Raw genomic sequence first — 6,898 nt, forward strand, 5'->3', positions numbered from 1 at the left:
AAAACCTTTAGATTTATCTGTTTACCTCTATTGTTTCTAACATGTAGGTTGACAAGTTTTTGGAAAAAAAGGTTTTTTCGAGTACTACGGCCGAGTTTAGTGAATTTTCAGCGTCGTGTCTCTTGTTCACTCTCACAGGGTTTCTTTCTGTCGTGCACTCAGAGAGTCTTAGAAGCAACTCTCTCTCTCTCTCTCTCTCGTGAATATGTCCTTTTTGTTATATATTTACATCTTTTGTATAATCCATATACATCTCTTCTTCATATCATCCTGATTAATAGATACTGCATCTTCCATCATCCTCAATTTGATGAGTTCTAGAGGAAAGGACCTAGCAAACAGGACAATTTTTTCATACATGGGCTTGTTCCTCAAATCCAAGATAAGCCACAAAAACCATACATTGAAAGACCATAAGCAGAAAGACAGCATCATCATCAGAGGACACCAAAGCAAAAGTACACATAAACTTAGAGATTTTGACTCCCCAAGTTGATTGCCACCAAAATTGGGCCCACTGCCACCATTCAACTACCACAGAACAATACCAAAATACATGTGTAGCAGTTTCAACTTTCCCACATTTTGGGCATTTACCATCTCCAATTTGTTTTCTGAGCATTACATCAGTAGTGGGGAGCCCCCCCAATATACTAAACCAATGAGAGACCTACAGCTGCCCACAATCGGCATCTTCACTAGTAGATCAACCTCATTCTCTACCTAAAGCAAAAAGAGATAGAGTGGGCACTTAGGTTCTATCACCAGCACTTTCATCTCATTGGAAAGTGACCTCCCAGTAGATACACAATTTTGAATCATGTCGTGAGGCTTCCACATCCACTCAAGCATCAAAGAAAGAGGGAATGATTGAAGTAAACCATTCCCAATATGTTTACACACTCTCACCCATGTAAAATAGCAAGGGAACATCACTTTCATGGGAGCTCTAGAAGTACTAACATGGATAGCCTATCATGCTATCGGCCAAGCAAAGCATCTACCACCTACCTTGGAGTAGATTTTACAGCTACTAAATAAGAATGATGATGATGAATAAGTACAGACTAGAGCTCTAACAGTGGTGACAATACTAAGGACAAGATTAGTCAATGTCCCAAGCCAAGAAATCGATAGCGCAACAAAGGCCGTTGAAAACGACAAAGATGAACAAGAAAAGGAGGAGGAGGACACTCCTCTAAAAATGAAGAAGATAGAAAAAGGAAAAGCTAAAGTAGAGGATGAAGAGCCCAAAAATCAGCCAAGACCTACAACACCGGTAGAGAAACCAGTCCAAAAAGCAGCAAGAGTTGAGAAAGAGAGAGACAACAGCTTTTGAGCTCGAGAGAGGACTTAAAGGGGACTTTGAGGAGAAATGGAAACCATCCCCCAAGAGGTTTAAAGTTAGAACAAAAAACCCCATGTACAATATGAAAAACAATCCTCTGGCGGGTTTAGAACATCTCTATCAATAAGAAGAACATCAACGAGAGCAGGCCAAGGCACAAGAAAAAGAAAATACACCACCAAGAGAGGACTTACCAATAGAACAAGAAAACACTGAAGAAGGGGTTCCACACTTTACTTCTCCAAGAGAGCAACTACAACTAGAGGAAGGTACTCCAAATGTTGGAAATATAGAAACACAGACCGAACCGCCCAAGGAGTCTAAAAAGGAGCAAGTGGGTAAGCCAGGCAAAGCCCTCCCAACAGAGACTTCGGACACACAAACAAATCAGTCAGATGAACCACTCACAATTGAGCCTCTTAACACATCATTGGATCAACCTGAACTGAGCCACTCAAGAAACCTAGAATGTTTGGAGGCCCATAGATGAATATGCCCAGTATGTGCATGATGTGGTGGACAAAATGAGAGACAAGATCTATGCTTACCACCAATAGCTCCACAATTTGTATCAGCAATTGTGGTACTCAAATGAAAGGCTTGACATGGAAAACACTTGTAATGAGGCATACAAAGATTCCATGGAATTCAAAGAAAAAAGAAACTGGCCAAATTAACTGCAAAGTCCGGAGCGGACTTGGAAGCTCTCCAAACAAAGAATCAATAGCAAGAGCAACAATTTAACGAAGCAAAAACCTCTTTATAAGAGTCAACTTCCACAATAAAACAGCTACAAATCCAGCTAAATATTTCAAATACTCAGTTGGCACAGTCAGAAGCTTGTTGCCAAGAGCAAAACATGTTGCTAAATCAGCTGAAGGACAACCCAGCAATGGCCACTCTACATGGAGCAGATGCAGCATATAAAGCTGTGGAACAAAAAATTCAAGACCTCAAAATGGAGCTAAAGCTAGAGCAAATGCAAAGAAGGGAACTCTCCCTCAATTTTATGCAACAGAAAGAGGAATACCAAAAGTAAATTGAGCAATTCAAAGATGAGTTGAGCAAAGCACAAGAGGCTGCCAAGGCACATGTAACAACATCAAGAGAAGAATAAACTGAGTCTGCAATGGGAGATAAAGATGCCCTAAATTTCATGGACTTTGAAGTAGATACCACTCAAGAGGGCAATATCCCAGAGTTAAAGATTCCTCACAAAGAAGTTGGACCCACCCTCAACTCAACCAAAAATCATAACTGGCAAGGAGGAAGCAACATTACAGAAGCAAGTGGAAGAAGAAATAGAGACCATCTCCAAAGAATCAATGCAGTTGGAAGAGAGGATCTTGCATTTGATCAATGTCAACCTTTTCACACCAACCTGGCTCAACTACCCCAGTTTCCCACCACCAGAGAATAACCCATCCATTAGGAAAGGAATGGGGTCTAAGGGGGCCTCTTTATTTGCCATGGGATTAAAAAGGAGATTATGGAAGGGGCAAATGGGTGGATGCCATGTGGACTGAAATGGTGGGTATGGTAGGGCCTAAAAGTAAGTGGTCAAACTTGTACTCTCTTAAAAAATATAAAGAGAAAATCTCTTCAAAAAATCTTTTCTCTAAATAGTTGAGTAAAAACCATTCTTTTCTCTCTCTATTGGCTGCTAGTTTCTCCCCCCCCCCCCCCCCCCCTCTCTTTCTCCTAAAAGCATTAGAAAATTTCGGAGGTCATTTGGAGGGCCTTGTAAGAAATTGTATTTCTCTCTCTAGAAACTTTTTTTAAAATGCACTTGCACCTTGTGAGTACGTCCAAAAGGACAACCAGACACTTTAAAAAGTAGATTTATATTCCCAATCGTCCTTGAAAACGGTCACTTTTTTATTTAATGTGAGCGTCTTTTTCAGGAGGCAGGTGCGGCGCATTCAAGGCAGCTTACGTCATCACTGAAAGTTGAAAAGTCACAAATTGTCAAATAGTGATAGATTTTGAGGCTTTTGACACCACCAATGCGTCCGGAACGCCAAAATACCCTAAAAACGAATGTCTACTTGTCTCATTCCGACATCCGGAGAGGCAAAAAATGTCAAAAAACCCCAAAAAATGGGCTTTTTACTTAAGGCGCGCGAGGAGGCATTCTAAAATGCTAGAATGCCCCTCTGCGCGCCGTTAGTACAAAGCTTTTTTTAGTGATTTTTGGACAATTATCTTTCAAGAAAGCCTACCCATGTTTCTCTATTGCACTTTTGCACCATGCTCTCTATCTCTTTCTCTCTCTCCTTTCTATAGCTTAGCATATTTAAAGAGAGAGAGAGACTCCCATTACTAACGGCGCGCGTGGAGCATGTTTTGACCTCAAAAAACACCTCCTCGCGCCGTTAGTATAAGGTAACAGAAAGACTCTCTCTCTCTCTCTCTCTCTCTTTCCCCCGCCTTACTTCCTCTCTCTATAACACTCACACATACACACATAAACACATACACTGGTGGATGCACAGTACTAAAGGCGCGCATAGAGACATGCACACCGGTTGTGTCTCTCTACGCGCGCCTATAGTATAGAGAGAGAGAGAGAGAGAGAGAGAGAGAGAGAAAGAGAGAGAGAGGCTCTTTGTGTTTGTGTGTGTGTGTGTATGTTATATTTGTGTGTCTGTGTGTTTGTGAGTGTGTGTGTCTCTGTGTGTGTCTCTGTGTGTGTTTGTCTCTGTGTGTGTATGTTATATTTGTGTCTCTGTGTGTTTGTGTGTATGTTATATTTGTCTCTGTGTGTGTGTGTGTGTGTGTGTGTGTGTGTGATCAAAATGCACTTTGTAGAATTGTAACAATGGGTGTGCGTGCTCACTCTTATAGACCCGAAATTATGATCTCTAAGGCTAAGATGATGAAAAAAAAACCTATGTGATAGATGGAGGCCTTTTTAGAGATTTTTTGACATTTTTCTCTCAAAAAGCTCTCTAAAAGAGAAAAAAGGGGCTTTTTACTAACGGCGCGCGATGAGGCATTCCAAAATTTTGGAATGCCCCCTCGCGCGCCGTTAGTAAAATGTTCTTTTAGGGGTTTTTGACATTCTTTGCCTCTTTGGATGTCGGAGCTAGGCAAGGACATTCATTTCTAGGATATTTGGGCGTTCCGGACGCATTGACAGTATCAAAAGTTTCAAAATCTTCCACCACTTAATAGTTTTGTAACTTTTTGAATTCTAGTGATGACGTAAGCCGTATCAAATGCACCGCATCTACCTTCTGAAAAAGGTGCTCGCATTAAATGAAAGAGAGTGATCGTTTTTAAGGACCACTAGATTATTAAATGAGGAGAGGGACACCTTTTATATTTTTGTTAATATCAATCTATTTTTCTACGTAACGTAGGCTCTTCTCTCATTGGAGGAGCTTATTTTCCTCTCTCTTCCAAAAGGCCCTCCAAAAGACCTCCGAAATCTCCTAATGGGGGTCCTTCCAAAAACGTGATGATCTTTCCCTCCCTCTCTCTCTACTGTACCATCTCTCACTTCTCTTCACTTCACCTTGTTTCTATTTTCTTCCGTTTAGTTTTCCCTCCCAAAATCTCTACAGCAGAAGTTTAAACCTCCTTTCCCTCCTCAAGCTTACTTCATTCTTGAGGGTTGCATTCTCCTCAAGTTGAAGTTCTCCATTTCTCCATGGGATTCACTAAACACCTCTAAATACACATTTAGGAATTGTGAGAAAAATGCACAAAAATGGGACAATTCTTCTTGTCTCTATTTCTTGAGAAGAGGTGTAGAGCGTTCTAGGATGCACATTGTCTTTGGATGTAGTTTTTAATGGTTTGCATGAACTAGTAAAATCTCATATGATGCTAAGATTTTGAGTCTCATAACTACAAACTTGTTCAAAAATGAATACTCTTCAACCTTCATCCTCAAGCGCAATTCTCTGGGAGTGGGTATTGTGTCAAAACACAAGATCAGGCCCAAACTCTAGGTTGAGCCTTGCCAACCGTATGTGGTATTCAACCATGATGTGCTGACAAAGACAAAACAAGAAGTGTTACAATACACATTCTTGGGGATTAGCTTATATACAATATAGACATGTTCACCGATAAAGATCCTCGTGTTGTCTAGAGCCAAATTTTTGTGACAAGAAGGCTCAAAATTGAGATAAGATCCTTTGTATAAGAACTCTAGAGTGGAGAGTCCAAAGACCGGAGCATGCTCCCAAATTCTAAGGCATAGGATACTCTCAGAGTGAAAGTGCTAAAGCATGCTTCCCAGGCTTTCTCATTCAAACTTAAGATTGATCCCTTTCAAACAAGAAGTTTTCCCCTTTCATTTGAACTTGAGAGGCCGATCCCTTTTAGTGTGCTTCAACGCCTTGCATATTCTAGGCCACAAGATATTCTCGGAGTCCAAATGCCAAAGCACAATGCACATTCAAACTTGAAGTAGATCCCTTTCCAAAAAATAAAGACTTTATAAATCCAATGCTTCACCTTCGAACTTAAGGCCGATCCCTTTCAACGTGCTTCTAAGGCTTTCTCTCTCTTTGAGCATGCTTCAAAGTCTCGCTCCCATACGAACTTGAGCCCGATCGCTCTAAAACGTTGATTGCCAGTTCACTTTAATTTGAATTTCAAATGTGATGGCAGGCGTCAAAGATGACGACTGTGAGCGGGGACATGACGACTATGAGCATGGGAAAATGAAGGCTTCAGCTTGGAAAGAATACAGTCCGAATACGCCTTGCTTGGAAGTGAAATCTTGGATACGCCTTCATCTTGCCATTGCATACAAGCTCTTTGTCTACTTGACGACAAGGTTTCTGGGCATGCAGTCACTGCTACTCCTTGCCGTGCAAGGCGCCTTACCTTCATCATCTCAGATTTAAGATTTTGGTTGTAGGCAAGGCGTTTCTCCTGCATATGAGCTCGTTCTGTAGTTTGCCCATTGCCGTTCCGGTTTAGACTATCGTTGGTTGCCACTTAGTGCATTTGGGCTCTCCTTGTTGTGCACGTGTAACCTGCACCGAGCAGTAAGGGCGAAGTAGCAGCCTGCCTCCTGAGGCAAGCCTCCGGCCCCCAAGGCATCACCAGCCTCGTCGATCCTACCATGGCTCTCCCCTTCATCTTTAGAATGAAGAATCTTAGGCCTCTTTGGCAGCAAAGGGTGGTGGATGATGCGTGCTCTTCTGCCCCCACCATGTCCAAGCTCTCGTCTATCACGCTAGTAGCAATTTTTGTAGTTTTTGTAGATTGCATATGAGACCTTCCTTGGTTTGTATGTGATGCCATGCGCCCATCCAATCTGTGTAGGTCGATGAAGGTATTGCTTATCTTTGCATTTGTGTAGTGTATTGCTTGCATGCGAGCTCATTCATAGGTCACGTTGTGTGGAGCTATCAATTCACAGAAGCATTTCATGCTGAGTTCTCACAAAGGTGCAACCTTGTGCAGTATTATAGGAATGTTTTCTACTCATCACTAATAGCATACAAGAGCTCCGATCGAAGGTGCTCATATAAGGAAAACTAGTAGCTTGAGGGCAATCATAGATTGGGCCACTTTTTAAAGGCC

This window comes from Adiantum capillus-veneris, chromosome 11, assembly GCF_014529385.1.
Source record: "Adiantum capillus-veneris isolate H3 chromosome 11, ASM1452938v2, whole genome shotgun sequence".
NCBI lineage: Eukaryota > Viridiplantae > Streptophyta > Polypodiopsida > Polypodiales > Pteridaceae > Adiantum > Adiantum capillus-veneris.